Genomic DNA, 23,125 nt, shown 5'->3' with positions numbered 1-23,125 from the left:
GACGCGCGGGAAGAAGCAGAAGCTGCCCAGGGTCATACACGCCTCTGGCCCCTAGCCCGGGCTCTTTCTAACAGCGCCCAGAGGCTCAGGTAGAAGAGCACTCCGTGCTTTCACGGGCCCAGTTCGCTACCCCCAACTCGGCCACCCGTGTTTCCGCCAACCGCCCGCTCTCCCCAGGCGCCGGCGCGGGCTCTCCGGGGCGGGGCCTCCCGACCGGCCTCGCAGCAGCAGGTGGCCTGTCACCGCCAACGGCCGTTGTGCGCAGCTGAGTTTCCTGCCGCCTGAGGGCTCTATCCTGGGTGCCCGCGGGACTTCTGGACCGGGCGGGGGTACCGAGCGTGGCGCTCCCGCCCCCACTTACAGTCGCGCCAGCGGGCTGGCCCAAGTGAGAAGGCCGAACAAGGCCTGGATTTGCTGCATGCTTAGGTCCCAGCATGAGAAAGGGATGGTAGGCGAGGAACCTGGCCCCTCAGGTGGCGGGTGGTCTTTTGGGGGTGACAGACATGTAAATAAGCGGTAATTGTGTCCTGTGGCCAGACAAACACGTGTACATGAAGTGTAGAAGGACTCTCTGTTCACCCTTGGACTCTTGTGTCCCTACTTTTGTGTACCTTCTGTCCCCCACTGCCTCTTTTCAGCCTTGTAGGCTGTCTGGGACTGTTGTGCGAAATTGTGAACGTTGTCTGCCATTCTAGTAAACAAAGTTGCCCACCGTCTCAGTTCTGTAATGCTCTGGCCATTAGCCACTGTAACCACCCAACCACGGTGAGCCCTGAGAGGAATTCAGGATGGAGGAAAAGAGGAAGCATCCTGTGCTTTGGATACTACTGGCCTTCCGTAGTTAAGATGCATACCTAAGGAATAATTTAAATGAATCCAGATTCTTACATTTTCCTATATACAGAAAACCACTAAAATCATTAATTTGAGATGTCTGTTCTTTATGGTTGACAGAAATATTTTGATGTTCAACTACATTTTTTTTCCCCAGCAAAATATTTATCCTGGCTTTTCTCTTAACCTTTTTCAAACATATCCTCAAAGGTATCTGAGAGGCCCTCTCATGGGCTATCTTCTTCAGTAAGATTCCCGAGTAAAGTTTAACTAGTTGCTTTCAGGTTGTGTGTTTTTCTTCAGTTGCAGCTGTTTGGCCTGCTGTTGAAAGTGCCCTTGGAAAGTGTAATGGGAGGATCTGAGAAGATGAACATTAAGTGTGTGCAGTTACTATGTTCAGGTTCGTTGTGGATACTTCTGCATAACCCTGTGAGGCTGGTATTAACCTCTGATCTACATATGAGTGCCAGAGAGGTTAAATCATCTGCCTGATGTCACACTTTTCTAAGTCTAGTACTTGTGCTCAGTCGTGTCCGACTCATTGCCAGCCCACGAATGTAGCTCACCAGCTCCTCCATGGGATTGCCCCAGGCAAGAATACTGGAGTGGGTTGCCATTTCCTCCTTCAGGGGGTTTTTCTGACCCAGGGGTCGAACCCATATCTCCTGCATTGCAGGCAGATTCATTGCCGAGCCACCAGGGAAGCCCTGGCAGATTAATTTACCACTGAGCCACACGGGTCACAATGTTAGGAAATGGTGAACCATGATTTAAGCCCAACTCAATCAGCTCCATTTGGGTATTTTCCATAAGCAGAGGGAATTGTCAGCCAGGAGACTATAGCTAGAACGGGACGGGTTAATTATCAGATCAGATCAGATCAGATCAGTCGCTCAGTCGTGTCCGACTCTTTGCAACCCCATGAATCGCAGCACGCCAGGCCTCCCTGTCCATCACCAACTCCCGGAGTTCACTCAGACTCACGTCCATCGAGTCAGTGATGCCATCCAGCCATCTCATCCTCTGTCGTCCCCTTCTCCTCCTGCCCCCAATCCCTCCCAGCATCAAAGTCTTTTCCAGTGAGTCAGCTCTTCGCATGAGGTGGCCAAAATACTGGAGTTTCAGCTTTAGCATCATTCCTTCCAAAGAAATCCCAGGGCTGATCTCCTTCAGAATGGACTGGTTGGATCTCCTCGCAGTCCAAGGGACTCTCAAGAGTCTTCTCCAACACCACAGTTCAAAAGCATCAATTCTTTGGCGCTCAGCCTTCTTCACAGTCCAACTCTCACATCCATACATGACCACAGGAAAAACCATAGCCTTGACTAGACGAACCTTTGTTGGCAAAGTAATGTCTCTGCTTTTGAATATGCTATCTAGGTTGGTCATAACTTTCCTTCCAAGGAGTAAGCGTCTTTTAATTTCATGGCTGCAGTCACCATCTGCAGTGATTTTGGAGCCCAGAAAAATAAAGCCTGACACTGTATCCACTGTTTCCCCATCTATTTCCCATGAAGTGGTGGGACCGGATGCCATGATCTTCGTTTTCTGAATGTTGAGCTTTAAGCCAACTTTTTCACTCTCCTCTTTCACTTTCATCAAGAGACTTTTGAGTTCCTCTTCACTTTCTGCCATAAGGGCGGTGTCATCTGCATATCTGAGGTTATTGATATTTCTCCCGGCAATCTTGATTCCCGCTTGTGCTTCTTCCAGCCCAGCGTTTCTCATGATGTACTCTGCATATAAGTTAAGTAAACAGGGTGACAATATACAGCCTTGACTTACTCCTTTTCCTATTTGGAACCAGTCTGTTGTTCCACGTCCAGTTCTAACTGTTGCTTCTTGACCTTGGAATACGGAATGAAGCAGGGCAAAGACTAATAGAGTTTTACGAAGAAAATGCACTGGTCATAACAAACACCCTCTTCCAACAACACAAGAGAAGACTATACATGGACATTACCAGATGGTCAACACCGAAATCAGATTGATTATATTCTTTGCAGCCAAAGATGGAGAAGCTCTATACAGTCAGCAAAAACAAGACCAGGAGCTGACTGTGGCTCAAACCATGAACTCCTTATTGCCAAATTCAGACTTAAATTGAAGAAAGTAGGGAAAAACCACTAGACCATTCAGGTATGACCTAAATCAAATCCCTTATGATTATACAGTGGAAGTGAGAAATAGATTTAAGGGCCTAGATCTGATAGATAGAGTGCCTGATGAACTATGGAATGAGGTTCGTGACATTATACAGGAGACAGGGATCAAGACCATTCCCACAGAAAAGAAATGCAAAAAAGCAAAATGGCTGTCTGGGGAGGCCTTACAAATAGCTGTGAAAAGAAGAGAAGTGAAAAGCAAAGGAGAAAAGGAAAGATATAAGCATCTGAATGCAGAGTTCCAAAGAATAGCAAGAAGAGATAAGAAAGCTTTCTTCAGGGATCAACGCAAAAAGCAATGGCACCCCACTCCAGTACTATTGCCTGGAAAATCCCATGGATGGAGGAGCCTGGTAGGCTGAAGTCCATGGGGTCGCTAAGAGTCAGACACGACTGAGCAACTTCACTTTCATTTTCCACTTTTCATGCATTGGAGAAGGAAATGGTAACCCACTCCAGTGTTCTTGCCTGGAGAATCCCATGGACGGAGAAGCCTGGTGGGCTGCAGTCCATGGGGTCGCACAGAGTCGGACACGACTGAAGCGACTTAGCAGCAGCAGAGGAAAACAACAGAATGGGAAAGACTAGGGATCTCTTCAAGAAAATCAGAGATACCAAAGGAACATTTCATGCAAAGATGGGCTCAATAAAGGACAGAAATGGTATGGACCTAACAGAAGCAGAAGATATTAAGAAGAGATGGCAAGAATACACAGAAGAACTGTCCAAAAAAGATCTTCATGACCCAGATAATCACGATGGTGTGATCACTGACCTAGAGCCAGACATCCTGGAATGTGAAGTCAAATAGGCCTTAGAAAGCATCACTACGAACAAAGCTAGTGGAGGTGATGGAATTCCAGTTGAGCTATTTCAAATCCTGAAAGATGATGCTGTGAAAGTGCTGTACTCAATATGCCAGCAAATTTGGAAAACTCAGCAGTGGCCACAGGACTGGAAAAGGTCAGTTTTCATTCCAATCCCAAAGAAAGGCAATGCCAAAGAATGCTCAAACTACCGCACAATTGCACTCATCTCACACGCTAGTAAAGTAGTGCTCAAAATTCTCCAAGCCAGGCTTCAGCAATATGTGAACCGTGAACTTCCTGGTGTTCAAGCTGGTTTTAGAAAAGGCAGAGGAACCAGAGATCAAATTGCCAACATCCGCTGGATCATAGAAAAAGCAAGAGAGTTCCAGAAAAATATCAATTTCTGCTTTATTGACTATGCCAAAGCCTTTGACTGTGTGGATCACAATAAACTGTGGAAAATTCTGAAAGAGATGGGAATACCAGACCATCTGGTTAATTATAGCAGAAAAGAAAAAACACACGAGCACATGTTCCTGGAGGAAACTGAAATCAAGCCAAAAATTTATTTCTGGCACTGGAGTCTCCCATCCACTGCTGGCCTAGGTTTTGTACATGAGCTTCTGTCTTTGGCTGTGATGAACAAATTCCCAGGATTCTCTGCAAATTTGTGGTGAGACTATTGAACTGCTTGGTGATCTTCGAGAAGACATGAAAAATAGAGTAGAACCAAAAGCCTGGAAATAAAAGTGTTACCCTGATTGCCAGAATAGGGAAGAGTCTGTATTTCAAAGGCTCCATACCTGTGAGATATTTGTTCATCCCTAGCAAAATTCAAGGGACTGTTAGAAGGATGATATGTGGACATTTAAAAAGGGAAGTAGGTATCGCCATGATTCAATATGGATTTCTTAAGAAGTCCCATTAAATTCTCTTTTCCTTTGAATGGGCTAGGCAGATGAGAACAATACTACAGACACTGTACCTCTGGACTTTTAGCAAGCAACTTATCCAAGTTATAAAATGTCTTATGGAGAAAGAATAATGTGTAGTATTAACTGTAAAAAATGAGCAACCTAAAAGTTGAGAATGATGTTTACTTGGGGCATTACTGAGGATGTAAGCCAGGGATACAGCCTCTCAGATACCTCTGAGGAACTATTCTGAAGAGGTAGAGGAGGAGCCAGGGTATACAGGCTGTGCTCAGTGGTCAGTTGTGTCCAGCTCTTTGAGACCTCATGGACTTTAGCCCACAAGGCTCTTCTGTCCATGCAGTTTTCCAGGCAAGAATACTGGAGTGGGTAGCCATTTCCTTCTCCGGGGGATCTTCCCAACCCAGAGATCGAACCCGAGTATCTTGCGTCCCCTGCATTAGCAGGTGGATTCTTTACCACTGAGCCACCTGGGTAGACAGGAGTTCTTGCAAGAACAACAATGAAACAAACCCAGGTAGTTGAACATCAAAAGATTACAGCTAATTAAAGAAAAAACAGACATCTCAAGTTAATGAATTTAGCACTTTTCTATGTATGGGAAGATGCAGCAGTCTGGACTTAAAGAAATTATTCTTTTGATGTGCACCTTAACTATCTAGGGACAGTATCCTATTTTTTGCCATCCTGAATCCCCTCAAGGTGCACTGAGGCGGGTGGCTTGATGGTCTTAAGATCCTCTGTTTACTCCTCTGGCAGGAAGACATTCTTTGTCCACAATGGGTACAGTTCAGTTCAGTTCAGTCGCTCAGTCGTGTCCGACTCTTTTCGACCCCATGGACTGCAGCACACCAGGCCTCCCTATCCATCACCAACTCACGGAGTTTACTCAAACTCATGTCCATTGAGTCGATGATGCCATCCAACCATCATCCTCTGTTGTCCCTTTCTCCTCCCGCCTTCAATCTTTCCCAGCATCAGGGTCTTTTCCAATGAGTCAGTTCTTGCATCATGTGGCCAAAGTATTGGAGTTTCAGCTTCAACGCCACTCCTTCCAATGAACATTCAGGATTGATTTCCTTTAGGATGGACTGGCTGGATCTCCTTGCAGTCCAAGGGACTCTCAAGAGTCTTCTCCAACACCACAGTTCAAAAGCATCAATTCTTCTGCGCTCAGCTTTCTTTATAGTCCAATTCTCATACCCATATATGACTACTAGAAAAACCACAGCTTTGACAAGACAGGCCTTTGTTGGCAAAGTAACGTCTCTGCTTTTTAATATGCTGTCTAGGTTGGTCATAACTTTTCTTCCAAGGAGTAAGTGTCTTTTAATTTCATGGCTGCAGTCACCATCTGCAGTGATTTTGGGGACCAAAAAAAAGAATCTCTCACTGTTACCACTGTTTCCCCATCTATTTGCCATGAAGTGATGGGACAAGATGCCATGATATTCGTTTTCTGAATGTTGAGCTTTAAGCCAACTTTTTCACTCTCCTCTTTCACTTTCATCAAGAGGTTTTCTAGTTCCTCTTCACTTTCTGCCATAAGGGTGGTGTCATCTGCATATCTGAGGTTATTGATATTTCTCTGGCAATCTTGATTCCAGCTTGTGCTTCATCCAGCCCAGCATTTCACATGGTGTACTCTGCATAGAGGTTAAATAAGCAGGGTGACAATATACAGCCTTGACATACTCCTTTTCCTATTTGGAACCAGTCTGTTGTTCCTTGTCCAGTTCTAACTGTTGCTTCTTGACCTCATACACATTTCTCAAGAGGAAGGTCAGGTGGTCTGGTATTCCCATCTCTTCAGTCTGTGGTGATCTATACAGTCAAAGGCTTTGGCATAGTCAATAAAGCAGAGATAGATGTTTTTCTGGAACTCTATTGCTATTTTAATACTCCAACGGATGTTGGCAATTTGATCTCTGGTTCCTCTGCCATCTCTAGGTCCAGCTTGAACATCTGGAAGTTCATGGTTCACATACTGTTGAAGCCTGGCTTGGAGAATTTTGAGCATTACTTTACTAGCGTGTGAGATGAGTGCACTTGTGGGGTAGTTTGAGCATTCTTTGGCATTGCCTTTCTTAGGGATTGGAATGAAAACTGACCTTTTCCAGTCCTGTGGCCACTGCTGAGTTTTCCAAATTTGCTGACATATTGAGTGCAGCTCTTTCCCAGCATCATCTTTTAGGATGTACAATGAGTACAGATAAGTGCATTTTACAAGCCTGTTGCACATCTGGGTTATTGAAAAAAATCCCAGTTTATTTGTAAACATGTTGTATATGTGTGTGTGACTGTTTGCAACCGTAGGACTGTAGCCTACCAGGTTCCTCTGTCCATAGAATTTCCCAGGCGAGAATACTGGAGTAGGTTGCCATTTCCTTTTCCAGGGGAATCTTCCCAACCAAAGGATCAAACTCTCATTTCTTTTGCATCTCCTGCATTGGTAGGCTGATTCTTTACCGCTAGCGCCATCTGGAAAGCTGCATGTTATATATGCCAGTAATCAATTTGACACAGTTTATAATGTTAATATCATGCTGGAAAGCAATCCACTGTACTTATAGTTTTGGAAATTTAAAGTTTTAAAAACAAATTGAAACACTGAAAATGAGAAAAAAGTAAGAATGACAGAGAAAGCTGAAAACATTAGGTAATGAAAACCAACATGAGAAAAAAAGATCTCAAATATCTCTGGTATTTTTTTGCCAAGAATATTGTTAGCCATATTAACTCCCCTCCCAAAACAAATACAAAATTATCTTATTTCCTTTTTTCAAAAAAGAAATCAAGGAAATTTGATGATCATACTTTTAAAAATGATATAAAAGCTGAATTTCTTTAAAAACATTTAAAAGATGAAATTGATCCATACATTTTTTTTAAATGTCCTTTTTAAAAAATTGTCATTTTTTAAAATAATTTTTTTGATTATTTTAGAAACTAATTTATTTATTTGGTTGTGTTGGGTCCTTGTTGCTGTGCAGGCTTTCTCTAGTTATGGAGAGCAGGGGCTACTCTCTAGCTGCAGTGCAGGGGATTCTCATTGTAGTGACTTCTCTTGTTACACAGTACAGGTTCTAGAACTTTGGGTTTCAGTAGTTGCAGCACACAGGCTCAGTAGTTGTGGTGCGGTGACTTAGTGGTCCCACAGTATGTGGGATCCTCCCAGACCAGGGATTGAACACATTGTCTGCAAGATGGGCACAATAAAGGACAGAAATGGTATGGACCTAACAGAAGCAGAAGATATTAAGAAGAGGTGGAAGAATACACAGAAGAACTGTACAAAAAAGATCTTCATGACCCAGATAATCATGATTGCATGATCACCAACTTAAGGCCAGACATCCTGGAATGGGAAGTCAAGTGGGCCTTAGGAAGCATCACTATGAACAAAGCTAGTGGAGATGATGGAATTCCAGTTGAGCTATTTCAAATCCTGAAAGATGACGCTGTAAAAATGCTGCACTCAATATCCCAGCAAACTTGGAAAACTCAGCAGTGGCCACAGGACTGGAAAAGGTCAGTTTTCATCAATCCCAAAGAAAGGCAATGCCAAAGAATGCTCAAACTACCCCACAATTGCACTCATCTCACACGCTAGTAAAGTAGTGCTCAAAATTCTCCAAGCCAGGCTTCAGCAATACATGAACCATGAACTTCCAGATGTTCAAGATGGTTTTAGAAAAGGCAGAGGAACCAAAGATCAAATTGCCAACATCCGCTGGATTATTGAAAAAGCAAGAGAGTTCCAGAAAAACATCTACTTCTGCTTTATTGACTACGCCAAAGCCTTTGACTGTGTGGATCACAATAAACTGTGGAAAATTCTGAAAGAGATGGAAATACCAGACCACCTGACCTGCCTCTTCAAGTATCTGTATGCAGGTCAAAGATGCAACAGTTAGAACTGGACATAGAACAACAGACTGGTTCCAAATAGGGAAAGGAGTATGTCAAGGCTGTATATTGTCACCCTGCTTATTTAACTTATATGCAAAATACATCATGTGAAACGCTGGGTTGGATGAGGCACAAGTGGGAATCAAGATTGCCAGGAGAAATATCAATAACCTCTGATATGCAGATGACACCATCCTTTATGGCAGAAAGTGAGGAAGAATAAAGAGCCTCTTGATGAAAGGGAAAAAGAAGAGTGAAAAAGTAAGCTTTTCACTTACATTCAGTAACATTCAGAAAACTAAGATCATGGCATCTGGTCCCATCACTTCATGGCAAATAGATGAGGAAGCAATGGAAACACTGAGAGACTTTATTTTTTGGGCCCCAAAATCACTGCAGATGGTGACTGCAGCCATGAAATTAAAAGGTGCTTCCTCCTTGGAAGAAAAGCTATGACCAGCCTAGACAGCATATTAAAAAGCAGATACATTACTTTGCCAACAAAGGTCTGTATAGTCAAAGCTTTGGTTTTTCCAGTAGTCATGTATGGATGTGAGAGTTGGACTATAAAGAAAGCTGAATGCCAAAGAATTCTGTGGTGTTGGAGAAGACTCTTGAGAGTCCCTTGGACAGCAAGATCAAACCAGTCCATCCTAAAGGAAATCAGTCCTGAATATTCATTGGAAGGACTGATGCTGAAGCTGAAACTCCAATACTTTGGCCACTTGATGTGAAGAACTGACTCTTTTGAAAAGACCCTGATGCTGGGAAAGATTGAAGGCATGAGGAGAAGGGGACGACAGAGGGTGAGATGGTTGGATGGCATCACCGACTCAATGGACATAAGTTTGAGTAAGGTCTGGGAGTTGGTAATGGACAGGGAGGCCTGGTGCGCTGTAGTCTATGGGGTTGCCGAGTCAGACATAACTGAGTGACTGTACTGAGCTGAACTGAATTCCTGCATTGGTAGGCAGATTTTTAACCATGGAACCACTTGGGAAGCCCCAGTTTAATATCTAGATTGCCTAAAATAATGTCTTCATAGTGGATTTATCACTATTTTGACCTGAAGACATAGCCTCAATGCTTCTAATGTGTAATTTTAACCTTAAATCATAGTCCTTGGTTTGCAAACATCAAATTAAACTTTATGTTAGTTGGTATAGAAACTAAACAAAACTTCTTAAATCAAGATGATATCATGGAGCAACCACTGCTACCAAAATGAAAAAGTTCTATTTTTCCTTAGACAGTCTATGAAAAGAAAAACCCAACATGAAAAAGTCTACACATAAACTTTATTTAAAACTAGGATGTTTGCCAAAAATATAAAATAAACCAAATGTCCACCAATTGTTGAGTAGATAAATAAAATGTTACCCAAACAATGGGATACTCTCCAGCAATAAAAATGGATGAAGTACTGATACCTGCTATGATACGGATAAGTCTTGAAAACATACTAAGTAAAAAAACAATCACAAAAGACCACATAATGTATGTTCTCATTTATATAGGCAAATCTATAGAGAAAGCAGAAAGTAGAGCTGGGGGGATGGGAGAATTTGGGCATGACAGCTAACATGTTAAGGGGATGTGGTTATTTTGGGGTGATGAAAACGTTGTAAAATTGTAGTGATAGTTGCACAACTCTGACTTACTAAAAAGCATTGAATTTTACTCTTTAAATAGATGAATTGTGTGATATGTGAATTATATTTCAATAATGCTGCTACCCCTCCCCCCCCAAAAAAAGAAGAAGAGAGAGAAACAAAACCAAATGCAAATCAAACCATGTTAACAGCCTTTTAAGGATGTTGTTTAGTTGGTAAGTTGGTCAGTTGTGTCTGAGTCTTGAGAGCCTGTGGGCTATAGCCCACTAGGCTCCTCTGTCTGTGGGATTTCCCAGGCAAGAATACTGAAGTGGGTTGCTGTTTCCTTCTCCAGGAGGTCTTCCTAACCCAGGGATCAAACCCATGTCTCCTGCTTGGCAGGCAGATTTTTTAAATGCATTAAAAAAAATAGAATGTTTTCCAAAACTGCTCATGAAATGTCAGCAAACTTTTATAGTCTGAATTAAGACCTTATATAGCAAGGTCAAATTATACATAATTTTACTGATTTACATACCTTCAATATATCAAACAAAGTTAAATTATACTGATTTGCATTCCTTCAACAAAGTTCAGCTGATATACATAATTTATTAGGTATCCATGGGAATTTGTTTTTTTTTTTTTTGCCTCGATGCACAGCTGCATGGCTTGTGGGATATTAGTTCCCTGATTGGGGAGCAGTGAAAGCTCAGAGTCTAACCACTGGACCACCAGGGAATTCCCTCCATAGGAATTCTTAATGTGTTATCAAATCTTCTGGCAGTAATGGATGTTTATTGTTTTATACTCTTTCTAGTCTAAATACCAAAAAGTCTGTTCATAGGAAGAGTCAAATCCCTTTCCATTATTCCCCAAAGTGTAGATAATAAAATATAAAAGTAAACAAGTTTTCTTAAAATTATATAAAATCTCCACTACAATATTCAGTGACTGCTTATAAATGTTTACAGTTATCATAAAGCCTACAAGGTTTATCCTAAGACTAAGAAAAAGAAATGTAGGGACTTCCCTGGTGGTCTAGTGGTTAAGACTGTGCTTTCATTGCAGGGGACTTGGGTCCCCTCCCTGATCTGGGAACAAAGATCCTTTGTGCTTCTTGCTGAGGGGGAAAAAAAGAGTAGGTTTACCTGAAAATAAAAATACAGTGCTGATTGCTAAAAAGTTCTGTGTTAAAAAGGAACCAACAACCTAGGGATCAATTTAAACAAAATAAAAGGAGCTCTTTGTTGCATTAGGATATGCTGTAATGAGCAAGACTCCTGGCAAATTAAATGTTTTCCAAACTGCAATACAACATACTTTTGGCATCATTTAGTGGTAAGTTATACTGTACCAACAGAATGGTTTTTGCAACTGGCACTCTAACTTTAAGAAAAAAAAAAAAAAGACACCAAGTGCAACAAACAAATGGGGTAACTAAATTACAGCCAGTGAAGACTAGCAGTGAGACATGAGGGCGATGACCCTCTAAACGATTCTGCTAAGATGGCATCTCTAATATTACAATCTTTCCAAGAAGTGGAACTCTTGTATCAGCAGAAGATGGTAAAGCAGTCTTGAGAAAGCTGACTTTAGTGTGAATATCCAGTGTTGAAACACCTTCCTTGAATGAATGAACAAAGTTAAGGACAAGTAGAATTTTCTGCTGGAATGTCAGGGTCTTTAAAAGCTTTCTTTTCTGCACTGGTTGTATGTAACAGTTTTTCTGCAAACTTATTTAATGCAGAGCCAAATAGTGGAATTTCAAAGCACAGCTCAAGAGGAAACCAGTCACTGCTGTTGTGGCAACATCGGAGTCGTGTTTTGTTTTTGTATCTGTTGTGGCTTCCTCAGTGACCGTTTCACAGGTTTCTTCATTTGCTCTGAGCCAGAAGTTAAATAAGTTAAATCAGGTTCTCCTTTCTCATCAGAAGCATCACCAGGTTTTCTGTGTACATGTTGACTAGAAGTTCAGATGTGGTGACATATTCATAGAAATCCTTGCAAGCCCACTTTCTTCCTTAATATTTGCAGTGTTTGATGAACGTTTATATTGATGCAAGCAAACTTTCCCTGTAGTTCTGTTTTAATCAAATGGAAAAAGGTTTTCTTATCCTATCATTTAATATCTGAGCTAATCTGAAATAGGAATTACTTCAGGATTATGACTCCAAAATATCATTAACGCTCAGTATTAGCTCTGAAATATATCTGATAGTTTTTGAAGTCTTCTACTTTTGACCAAAGTAAAAGAAATGGGGATCTGACTTCTGAGCAGTGGCTTCTGGATAACTGGTCTAATATTCTGAGGAGTACTGTTGCTGATGGTCTGTATTCATTAGTGAGAAGAGCCATAGAAACAAGCATTGAGTAATTTCGTTTGGAGCTCTGCTGCATGGATTTCCCAGGTGGTCCAGTGGTTAAGAATGCAGGGGACACAGGTTCAATTCCTGGTCTGGGAAGATCCCACATGCTGCGGAGCAACTGAGCCCCTGTGCTACAACTACTGAAGCCCACACACCTAGAGCCCATGCTCTGCCACAAGAGAAGTCACGCAATGAGAAGCCCGAAACAGAGACCCAGTGCAGCCCAAAATAGATTAATAAAATTTTAACTAAAAAAAAGAACTCTGATATAAGTCACAGGGTCCAAATCAAGAAGGCTTTCGGACTTTTTAAGACATTCAGAAGAAAACCATAATTGATTTTTCTGACTATGTAGTTGTGTGACTATATTGTTATTATGATGCAGAGACTGTGATGTTTCTCAGCATGGTTGCTTGATTAAAATACCTCTGCAAGTTTGCACTTCTTCTTCATCATCAGTATTTTGAAATCCAGTATTTTTTAATCCTGTAAGGAAGCTGTCCATAGACTTATGCGAAAGTCTGTCAACTTTTGTTACAAGATGTCTCATCATTACAAAGGAAAGTGTTGAGTCAAATACGAAAGCAGTAATATGCTTTGTGAGCCCTGTATATAGATCCAACCAAGTTGCTTATATTGGCTGTGTCAGCTGGATCTTGACTATTTCTATCAGTATCAGAGCTGATGAAACTTCTTTTTTAGGATTCCTACTTTCTGTGTCATCTTATAAAAGGAGTATCTTTTGAGGATAGAAAGTACTTTTTGCAGATAGAACATTGCACCATGATAAATGTAATTGATGCACATTTATTACTTATGTCTCTTCTTATGGCAAAGTCCAAGCAACAATATTTGAAAACATTCTTAGCCAGGGATATGTCTATCTCAAGGATATATGCAAGCTCTGCAACATTCATATGCTCATTTATTGAAAGAAATACAGAGTTTCAAAGTTATCACCTAGTCATCTTGAACTCAATTCATTATAAAACCATCAAGAGAATAAAATTATAATATATTAACACATTAAAATATATTACTTGTTATATAAACTATATGGCATATTGTAATATAGTGATTCAGAGAGTTGAGTGTATGTCTCAGGCAAAATGCATATCTTTATGTCATTCTTGAGATCTGACTGGCTTATACCACTCCACGATGACTTTTTGGCAGTTTCCACTGGTTTTATTGGACTTCCCCAGTGGCTCAGCAGTAAAGAATCAGCATGAAATGCATGAGACACAGGTTCATCCCTGGGTTGGGAAGATCCCTTGGAAGAGGGCCTGGCAACCCACTCCAGTATTCTTGCCTGGAGAATTCTATGGACAGAGGAACCTGGCGGACTACAGTCCATAGGGTTGCAAAGAGTTGAACAGGACTGAAGCGACTGAGCATTCATGAACACACTGACTTTATTGGTAGAAGATGTGACTATTCCTCAGACTTTAAAACGAAGTGATGGTCTACATTGATTCAGAATACCAATGAACTGCTATCTTTTTATGCCAAGAAAACAAACTGTCAGTTTTAGTTAAAATGGGCAATGAAGCATAACTTTTTTTGGGATGTCACGCCACTTGACTTGTGGGATCTTAGTTCCATGACCAGAGATTTAACCTGGGCCTCAGCAGTGAAAGCCCAGAATTCTAGCCACTTACGCCACCAGGGAGCTCCTAAAGCATAACTTTTCACGTTGTTCATAATGTCCTTTATAATCTCAGTATACTATAATAATGGTGTTAACCTCAGGCCCTTTACCCTAACACTCAATAAATGGTAAAATGTACAGCCTGAAATCATCTTGACTGTTAAATAGTCCCTCAAAGCATTTGCATTCATCTTTTTTGACATGTTAAAAGTTATATTTCTGTATCATAACTGACTGTGCGTATGTAGAGGACAATCTACTTTGCATATTTCCTCTGTGAAGTTCCAAGACCCTATTAAGTGTTGGCGGGCAGCTGGCTCTGTGAGTGGCTGTGCGTGATGTGCAACTTGCTGTCTAGGAAGGCCCTGGGACAGCTGATGGGGAGCCTGCTGGAGGCCTGCTGCCTTACAGTTTAGAGTTCCCTGGGCTGCTGCACGGTGAGGGCTCTGGACAGCTCACCATGGCAGGGGACAGTGTCAGGGAAGCATCAGAGATCTCAGTTTCATCACTAAATTACTTGAAGGAAAAAAGAGTTTTTAAAATCATCATTCTTGTAAATAATTCTGCAGGTTCACTACTCTCACATGTGACTATTCCTCAAATTTCAATGAAAGCATGGAGAATGCTTTCATTTTGCTTCTCTCCATTTCAAAATTCTTGCCTATGTGACTGTTTTATTTCTAGGTTTACCATACCCTTTCCGGAGTGATCCCTCTCACCTGTACCCATTACTCTATGCTTCTTTGTTTTCTAGGACTTTCCCCTCCTCCTCAGTCTTTCCTTTCTTCTACTGTGTGTGTGTACAAGATATTCTTAGGACTTTCCTACCCCTTTACAGTGGCTATTTTTTCTCCTTTTTTTCTCTGCTAAACTTTCTGAACAATTGGTTGTCCTCTGGCTTAGCTTCTGGCACAACTCTTACATATCTGATGAATGAATAAATGAATGATCTCACATTCATCTCTTCATTCACTGTATGCCAGCCACACAGGTCTTTTTTTCTGTTTGAACATGCCAAGCTCCTTCCTGTAGGGCTTGTGGTCTGCTTGTTCCCTTCTCCTGGAACACTTTGCCTCAGATCTTTACCTGGCTAGCACTTCTCATCATCTCTACACACACACAGATACACACACAGACACACAGACACACAGACACACACACACACCTTAGAGATCACCAGGAATCTCAAATTAAGTGCACTTTTAAGTAAACTTTTTTTTTATAGAAGTGTAACATATGTATTAAACAGTGCACAGTCATAAGTGTACAGCTGGATACACTTTCAGAAAGTGAATGTCTCTATATAATTTGCACACATCAAGATGCATTATTTAATATATAATTAACATATATATTTGATAATAATTAATGTTATATAATAATATAATATGTCAATTATACTTCAACAAAAGTAAAATACTTTAAACAGAAACATTATTAACAGCCCAGAAAGAAACTCTTGTGTTCTTTCTCAGTCACTATTTACCCAAAGAGTAACTACTATAATAATTTCTAACACCAAATATTTGTTTTGCCTGTTAGTTCAGTTGAGTTCAGTTCACTTGCTCAGTTGTGTTCAACTCTTTGCAACCCCATAGACTACAGCATGCCAGGCCTCCCTGTCCATCACCAACTCCCAGAGCTTACTCAGACTCATGTCCATTGAGTCGGTGATACCATCCTACCATCTCACCCTCTGTCGTCCCCTTCTCCTCCTATCTGTCTTTCCCAGCATCAGGGTCTTTTCCAATGAGTCAGTTCTTCCCATCAGGTGGCCAAAATATTGGAGTTTCAGCCTCAGTATCAGTCCTTCCAATGAATATTCAGGACTGATTTCATTTAGGATGAACTGGTTTGATCTCCTTGCTGTCCAAGGGACACTCAAGAGTCTTTTCCAACACCACAGTTCAAAAGCATCAGTTCTTTGGTTCTCAGTTTTCTTTATAGTCCAACTCTCACATCCATACATGACTACTGGAAAAACCAAAGCTTTGACTAGATAGACCTTTGTTGGCATAGTAATGTCTCTGCTTTTTAATATACTGTCTAGGTTGGTCATAACTTTTCTTCCAAGGAGCAAGTGTCTTTTAATTTCATGGCTGCAGTCACCATCTGCAGTGATTTGGGGGCCCCAAAATATAGTCTCTCACTGTTTCCATTGTTCCCCCATCTATTTGCCATAAAATGATGGGACCAGATGCCATGATCTTAGTTTTCTGAATGTTGAGCTTTAAGCCAACTTTTTCACTCTCCACTTTCACTTTTCACTTTCATGCATTGGAGAAGGAAATGGAAACCCACTCCAGTATTCTTGCCTGGAGAATCCCAGGGACAGAGGAGCCTGATGGGCTGCTGTCTATGGGGTCGCACAGAGTCGAACACAACTGATGCGACTTAGCAGCAGCAGCAGCTTTCAGTTTCATCAAGAGGCTCTTTAGTTCTTTGCTTTCTGCCTTAAGGGTGGTGTCATCTGTATCAGTTCAGTTAAGTCGCTCAGTCGTGTCCGACTTTTTGCGACCCCATGAATTGCAGCACGCCAAGCCTCCCTGTCCATCACCAACTCCCGGAGTTCACTCAAACTCACGTCCATCGAGTCAGTGATGCCATCCAGCCACCTCATCCTCTGTCGTCCCCTTCTCCTCCTGCCCCCAATCTTTCCCAGCATCAGGGTCTTTTCCAATGAGTCAACTCTTTGCATGAGGTGGCCAAAGTACTGGAGTTTCAGCTTTAGCATCAGTCCTTCCAAAGAAATCCCAGGGCTGATCTTAAGAATGGACTGGGTGGATCTCCTTGCAGTCCAAGGGACTCTCAAGAGTCTTCTCCAACACCACAGTTCAAAAGCATCAATTCTTCCGCACTCAAGCCTTCTTCACAGTCCAACTCTCACATCCATACATGACCACAGGAAAAACCATAGCCTTGACTAGACAGATCTTTATTGGCAAAGTAATGTCTCTGCTTTTGAATATGCTATCTAGGTTGGACATAACTTTCCTTCCAAAGAGTAAGCGTCTTTTAATTTCATGGCTGCAGTCACCACCTGCAGTGATTTTGGAGCCCAGAAAAATAAAGTCTGACACTGTTTCCACTGTTTCCCCATCTATTTCCCATGAAGTGATGTGGCCGGATGCCATGATCTTCGTTTTCTGAATGTTGAGCTTTAAGCCAACTTTTTCACTCTCCACTTTCACTTTTATCAAGAGGCTTTTGAGTTCCTCTTCACTTTCTGCCATAAGGGTGGTGTCATCTGCATATCTGAGGTTATTGATATTCCTCCTGGCAATCTTGATTCCCGCTTGTGTTTCTTCCAGCCCAGCATTTCTCATGATGTACTCTGCATAGAAGTTAAATAAGCAGGGTGACAATGTACAGCCTTGATGTACTCCTTTTCCTATTTGGAACCAGTCTGTTCCATGTCCAGTTCTAACTGTTGCTTCCTGACCTGCATACAGATTTCTCAAGAGGCAGGTCAGGTGGTCTGGTATTGCCATCTGTTTCAGAATTTTCCACAGTTTATTGTGATCCACACAGTCAAAGGCTTTGACATAGTCAATAAAGCAGAAATAGATGTTTTTCTGGAACTCTCTTGCTTTTTCTATGATCCAGCGGATGTTGGCAATTTGATCTCTGGTTCCTCTACCTCTTCTAAAACCAGCTTGAACATCAGGAAGTTCACGGTTCACGTATTGCTGAAGCCTGGCTTGGAGAATTTTGAGCATTACTTTACTAGCGTGTGAGATGAGTGCAATTGTGCGGTAGTTTGAGCATTCTTTGGCATTGCCTTTCTTTGGGATTGGAATGAAAACTGAGCTTTTCCAGTCCTGTGGCCACTGCTGAGTTTTCTAAATTTGCTGGCATATTGAGTGCAGCACTTTCACAGCATCATCTTTCAGGATTTGAAATAGCTCAACTGGAATTCCGTCACCTCCACTAGCTTTGTTGATATTGATGATTTCTAAGGCCCACTTGACTTCACATTCCAGGATGTCTGGCTCCAGGTGAGTGATCACACCATCGTGATTTTCTGGGTCATGAAGATCTTTTTTGTACAGTTCTTCTGTGTATTCTTGCCACCTCTTCTTAATATCTTCTGCTTCTGTTAGGTCCATAACATTTCTGTCCTTTATTGAGCCCATCTTTGCATGAAATATTCCCTTGGTATCTAATTTTCTTGAAGAGATCTCTAGTCTTTCCCATTCTGTTTTTTTCCTCTATTTCTTTGTATTGATCGCTGAGGAAGGCTTTCTTATCTCTTCTTGCTATTCTTTGGAACTCTGCATTCAGATGCTTATATCTTTCCTTTTCTCCTTTGCTTTTCACTTCTCTTCTTTTCACAGCTATTTGTAAGGCCTCCCCAGACAGCCATTTTGCTTTTTTGCATTTCTTTTCCATGGGGATGGTCTTGATCCCTGTCTTCTCTACAATATCACGAACCTCAGTCCATAGTTCATCAGGCATTCTATCTATCAGATCTAGGCCCTTAAATCTATTTCTCACTTCCATATATCATATAATATATGATATATATATTCATAAGGGATTTGATTTAGGTCATACCTGAATGGTCTAGTGGTTTTCCCTACTTTCTTCAATTTCAGTCTGAATTTGGCAATAAGGAGTTCATGGTCTGAGCCACAGTCAGCTCCTGGTCTTGTTTTTGTTGACTATATAGAGCTTCTCCATCTTTGGCTGCAAAGAATATAATCAATCTGATTTCAGTGTTGACCATCTGGTGATGTCCATGTGTAGAGTCTTTTCTTGTGTTGTTGGAAGAGTGTGTTTGCTATGACCAGTGCATTTTCTTGGCAAAACTCTATTAGTCTTTGCCCTGCTTCATTCCGTATTCCACGGCCAAATTTGCCTGTTACTCCAGGTGTTTCTTGACTTCCTACTTTTGCATTCCAGTTCCCTATAATGAAAAGGACATATTTTTTGGGTGTTAGTTCTAAAAGGTCTTGTAGGTCTTCATAGAACCGTTCAACTTCAGCTTCTTCAGCGTTACTGGTTGGGTCATAGACTTAGATTACTGTGATATTGAGTGGTTTGCCTTGGAAACGAACAGAGATCATTCTGTCGTTTTTGAGATTGCATCCAAGTACTGCATTTCAGACTCTTTTGTTGACCATGATGGCTACTCCATTTCTTCTGAGGGATTCCTGCCTACAGTAGTAGATATAATGGTCATCTGAGTTAAATTCACCCATTCCAGTCCATTTTAGTTCGCTGATTCTTAGAATGTCGACATTCACTCTTGTCATCTCTTGTTTGACCACTTCCAATTTGCCTTGATTCATGGACCTGTCATTCCAGGTTCCTATGCAATATTGCTCTTTACAGCATTGGACCTTGCTTCTCTCACCAGTCACATCCACAGCTGGGTATTGTTTTTGCTTTGGCTCCAACCCTTCATTCTTTCTGGAGTTATTTCTCCACTGATCTCCAGGAGCATATTGGGCACCTACTGACCTGGGGAGTTCCTCTTTCAGAATCCTATCATTTTGCCTTTTCATACTGTTCATGGGGTTCTCAAGGCAAGAATACTGAAGTGGTTTGCCATTCCCTTCTCCAGTGGACCACATTCTGTCAGATTTCTCCACCATGACCCGCCCGTCTTGGGTTGCCCCATGGGCATGGCTTAGTTTCATTGAGTTAGACAAGGCTGTGGTCCTAGTGTGATTAGATTGACTAGTTTTCTGTGAGTATGGTTTCAGTGTGTCTGCCCTCTGATGCCCTCTTGCAACACCTACCGTCTTACTCTGAGGTTATTGATATTTCTCCTGGCAATCTTGATTTCAGCTTGTGCTTCATCCAGCCCAGCATTTCTCATGATGTACTCTGCATAGAGGTTAAATAAGCAGGGTGACAATATGCAGCCTCGACTTACTCCTTTCTCTATTTGGAACCAATCTGTTCCATGTCCAGTTCTAACTGTTGCTTCCTGACCTGCATACAGGTTTCTCAAGAGGCAGTCAGGTGGTCTGGTATTCCCATCTCTTTAAGAATTTTCCACAGTTTGTTGTGATCCACACAGTCAAAGGCTTTGGCATAGTCAATAAAGCAGAAGTAGATGTTTGGAACTCTCTTGCTTTTTTGACGATCCAGCAGATGTTGGCAATTTGATCTCTTGTTCCTCTGCCTTTTTTAAATCCATCTTGAACATCTGGAAGTTCATGGTTCATGTATTGCTGAAGCCTGGCTTGGAGAATTTTGAGCATTACTTTACTAGCGTGTGAGATGAGTGTAATTATGTGGTAGTTTGAGCATTCTTTGACATTGCCTTTCTTAGGGATTGGAATGAAAACTGACCTTTTCCAGTCCTGTGGCCACTGCCTGTCCTTAAACATCATATAAATGGAGTTGTACTGTATGGTGTCTTTCTCAACATTGTATCTGTTAGATTCATCCAAGTTACATGAAGTCGTAGATCTTTAATTGCCACTGCTGTATAGTCTCTATGTGTGAGTATATCCAATGTATTCACTCCACTGTTGATGGGACATTTCAGTTGTAGTTTTTGTCTATTACAGTAGTACTGCCAAGAGCTGAGAATAACCTTTTTCATTTTTAACAGCCTTATTGAGGTATAACTTACCATACAGTTTGCTCATTGTTAAGTGTGTGCTTTAATTAATTCTTAGTAATGTTATACTGTTGTGAAGCAATGACCACAATCCAATTTTTAATTTTTCTTAATTTTGGCTGTGCTGGGTCTTTGTTGTGGCACGTGGGCTTCTCTAGTTGTGGTGCATGGGCTTTTTTGCCCTGTAGAATGTGGGATCTTAGTTCCCTGACCAGGGATTGAACCTGTGTCCCCTGCATTGGAAGGTGGATTCTTACCCACTGGACCACCAGGGAAGTACCCACAATCCAGTTTTACCATCCCTAAAACTTCCATCACCCCAAAAGTTGTGTTTTATCTGTTTGCAGTCATTTCCTTCTCTTACCTTTTGCCCTGGATAATCACTGATCTACTTTCTGTCTCTATAGCTTTGCATTTTCTAAAATTTTTATAGTAAGTGAGATGTAGTCTTTGGTGCCTGGCTTCTTTCATATAATATAATGTTTTTTTGAGGTTGATACATGTTGATGCATGTATCAGCAGTTTTATCCATTTTTATTGCTGAGTAGTATTCCATCACAATGATACAGAACATTTTGTTTGTGTCCTCACCAGTTAATGGGCATTTGGATTACATATTTCCAGTTTGAGGCTATTATGAATAAGGTTGTTATGGAAATTCATGTACAAATCTTTGTGTGGACATACAATTTCATTTCTCTGGTGACTGGATCAAACGGTAAACATGTATTTAATATTTTTTAAAATTCAAAATTTCCAAAGTGGCCCTACTATCTTACATTTCTGCCAGCAGTGCATGGGGAATCCAGTTTATTTCCTATGAAGTTTACCATTTTTAGTTAACAAAACTGCAGACTTTTGCTCTCTGTCAAATTATTACTCATATTTTATAGGTAAATAAGGGGGCTTCCCAGGTGGTGCTAGTGGTAAAGAACCTACCTGCCAACGCAGGAGATATAAGAGATGCAGGTTCCATCCCTGGGTCAGGAAGATCCCCTGGAGAAGGGAATGGCAATCCAATCCAGTATTTTTGCCTGGAGAATCCCATGAACAGAGGAGCCTGGCAGACTTAGCACAGGTAAATAAACTGAGCTTAAGAATACCAAGCCGGAGAAGGTAATGGCACCCCACTCCATGCTCCCGAAGCATGTGGAATTTTCATGGACCAGGGATTGAACCCATGTCCCCTGCATTGGGAAGAGGATTCTTAACCGCTGGGCCACCAGGGAAGTCCAAGTTCGGTAGCCTTTCGAATGACTTGATAAAGTTAGGTGTTTGTGAGTGTGCAGTGAGGGGAATGAGTGTGGGCCTCAGCTGATGATCTGACCTTGTGAGTCTGCATCCGTGGCTTCCTGCTGGCAGAGACAGTGGGCAGTGGCTTGGCGGAAACTGTCTTTTTGTTCTTAAAATCACAGAACTTTATTCTGAGGTCACTTGGTTCCACTTCTGCCTTTAAGAAATGGGGAAAGAAATCTAGTATTTTTCCCAGAAAACTTTAGATGACCTCCCACCAGTCTTGTTTTCCCTTTCCCAGAAATCTGAAAGTCACTGGGTTTCGGATCCCAATCAAAACATCGCTCAGAGCGTTTATCCTGTTTCAGCAGCATCATCTAAATAGTATGCTCTGGTAGATGATGGGTTAATTTTGACAGAAATTCATGGAAGGCATAGTCCTTGGCCTCTAGCAACTTACAAATCAAGAGCAAGTGTTTAAAAATGATTTGTACTTGCTGTCAAGTGAAAAGAAAAAGTTTTAAATATGGTTTTTATTTGAAAGCCAAACCAGACATTAAATCAAAATAATTTTTACTTTTTTGCTTTTGCTTGGACTGTCCAGTTTGTATATGTAAATGATCTCAAATTATGATATAGATTTAGAAAAGTGCTGAGGGTAAGTGGATGTTCATTTTTCCCCAGGATGCAGAGGAGTCAGAGTGGGGAGGGAGGGAGTCGTGACATCACTGAGCCCTTCCTGTGAGGTGCAGATTGTCCTTCCCACTTCTCTGTAGGACTCGATGATGCAAGGATTCCCCATGGTTAGGTGGCTAGTAACTGTGTGTGTGGGTGAGTGAGGTTGGAACTCAGTTCTGTCATCAGAGCCGCATAAGCTGCTAAGAACCAGAAAAAGACTGATCTTATGGATCCCAATTATCAACATGAAATGTGTCCAGTTAAGTTTAGGAGAAGGTCATCTGGTTTAAGCCTGCCTTTTATAGATGGAGGAGTCAAACCCTTAAAATGCTGAGCAGCTGGGCTGCAGAAGCACAGAAGGCAGTGTATG

General features: G+C 41.5%; 1 pseudogene; it reads right to left on the bottom strand.

The window, feature by feature from the left end:
- Positions 1–85: 85 nt before the first annotated feature.
- Positions 86–14,993, bottom strand: LOC113904890 (annotated as a pseudogene).
- Between the last annotated feature and the right edge of the window lie 8,132 nt (positions 14,994–23,125).

The sequence above is a fragment of the Bos indicus x Bos taurus genome, chromosome 15 (assembly GCF_003369695.1).
Source record: "Bos indicus x Bos taurus breed Angus x Brahman F1 hybrid chromosome 15, Bos_hybrid_MaternalHap_v2.0, whole genome shotgun sequence".
NCBI lineage: Eukaryota > Metazoa > Chordata > Mammalia > Artiodactyla > Bovidae > Bos > Bos indicus x Bos taurus.
This window is presented reverse-complemented; position numbering and strand designations above follow the sequence as displayed.